This window comes from Nomascus leucogenys, chromosome 3 (assembly GCF_006542625.1).
Source record: "Nomascus leucogenys isolate Asia chromosome 3, Asia_NLE_v1, whole genome shotgun sequence".
NCBI lineage: Eukaryota > Metazoa > Chordata > Mammalia > Primates > Hylobatidae > Nomascus > Nomascus leucogenys.
Window position 1 is genome coordinate 85,875,371 of NC_044383.1, and position 2,303 is coordinate 85,877,673.

Below are 2,303 nucleotides of genomic sequence, written 5' to 3' on the forward strand. Positions count from 1 at the left end.
TCCGGTCCCTCCCGAAAAAAGATCCCCAGCATAAAGGTTCCGAGATCACTTTCGCCGTCTGCAGCTGACTTTTTTTTTTTTTTTTAAAAGCAGTGTCTGTTCCGTTGCCCAGGCTGGAGTACAGTCCCCATCTTGGATCACTGCAATCTCCGCCACCCGGGTTCAAGCGATTCCCATGTTGGCTGGTCTCGAACTCCTGACCTCAGGTTATCCGCCCGCCTTAGCCTCCCAGTGCTGGAATTACAGGCGTGAGCCACCGCGCCCGGCCTGCAGCCGACTTTCATGATTGTATTGTTGAGTGTTATGTATGTATGGCTATACTTTCACGCTCATCTAGCAAATTGTACATGGAATGAAACTGTAAGATGCTTTTACTATCATAAACAACTTTGAAGATCCTTTATTTTTATAGGACCACCTCAAACCTCATGTTCGAAGTTGACCACAATCAGGCCATTACTTCGTGCTGTGTCTTCTTTTATTGCCATGTAGCTCTATTTCACACTTAACAGATGTCTCTTCAAGGACTTTTATATTCCTGTAAGACACTGACCCTACTGCTAAGAATGCAAGAGTATGGGAGCACTTCTTCCTCAAGGGAAGAATTGTTTCCCCTTTCAAGGCACTCAATTATCAGATGGCCAGAAGGCCAAATGTAAAACTTATTTTCTGCAAATGACTATTATCTTGTACGGGTATATACATCATGTAGTAGGAGGCTTCTGTGGCTCAGTCTAGGCAAACTTCATTTAGAGCTAGGAACAGTGATCAGTAACATTTTACCTCTAAATGCACAAAGTCTTTCTTTGGGTAAGAAAAATGACGAATCTCTAACACTGAAGACAAAAAATTATTCTGTATTTTCAACAAGTAGGGTCAAATTGGTAAAGGGTTCTTTCAATTAGTGAAATTTACCACTCAGGAATCTTTTTTTTTTTTTTTTTTTTTTTTTTGAGACAGCCTCACTCTGTTGCTCAGGCTGGAGTGCAGTGGCAGGATCTCAGCTCACTGCAACCTCCATCCCCCAGGCTCGGGTGATTCTCGTGCCTCAGCCTCCTGAGTAGCTGGGATTACAGGTGTATGCCACCATTCCCGGCTAATTTTTGTATTTTCAGTCAGGGTTTCACCATGTTGGCCAGGCTGGTCTCAAACTCCTGACCTCAGGTGATCTGCCTGCCTCAGCCTCCCAAAGTGCTGGGATTACAGGTGGGAGCAATCTCACCCAGACAGGAATAGTCTTTCATTTATGGTTCTTAGCTAAAATATTGACCTCCTCCTAAGGGTGGTCGCACTTTTCAGTTGCTATGTCCTCTTCAGAGCTCCTCTACCCTTAGATACATGATCATCTCTCCACATGAAGGCAGAAAGTTCTGCACAAAAGAAAATGTAGCACGTGTTGCATTTATTGGAGTGACACATCCAAGGAAAAAGCAAAGTGCAAGCATGATTAAATAAAGTTCTAGGAGCTTTATATGTACTTTCTTTGAATGTACCACACTTCACTGGGCTTCAGAGCCTTTCACTACATTTCAACAAGGGAATCAATGATTTGCTTTATGCTGACAAGAAGTATGTCTTTTGAACACCCAGAACTAGTCTGGCCCAAATAAGCAAAACTAGCTCATAGTATTTCTCGCTACAAACATCAACAAAGGGCTTTCCCAATGACCCTTAAGCCTAAATGGTGTTGGAAAGTTGTAATGGCTGTAATGCAGTATATGGCCATTGTTGGAGATATTTCCCCAGACTACTATTATTATGGTCTCACCCATAAGTCTACATATTTATTTTGCTCTAAAACTTTAAATGTCTATTTTGTAATTCAACTTTATAAACAATTTTTTTTCATCCAAGGGTAAAGTGCTCCCTTGTAGCTTTGAAATTATACACAGCTGGGCGTGGAGGCTGACGCCTGTAATCCCAGCACCTTGGGAGGCCGAGGTGGGCAGATCACCTGAGGTCAGGAGTTCAAGACCAGACTGGCCAACATGGTGAAACCCCATCTCTACTACAAAAAGCACAAAAATTAGCTGAGAGTGGTGATGGAAGCCTGTAATCTCAGCTACCTGGGAGGCTGAGGCAGGAGAATCGCTTGAACAAGGGAGGTGGAGGTTGCATTAAGCTGAGATCACGCCACTGCACTCCAGCCTGGGCAACAGAGCAAGACTGTCTCAAAAAAAAAAAAAAAAAAAAAAGATATACCACTACATCCACTCAGTTTAACTGGTAAGTTTTCACATTTACTTAAACATTTTACATAAATTGGTAACTTAGAATTATTCTATCATAACTTCTACCAAAAT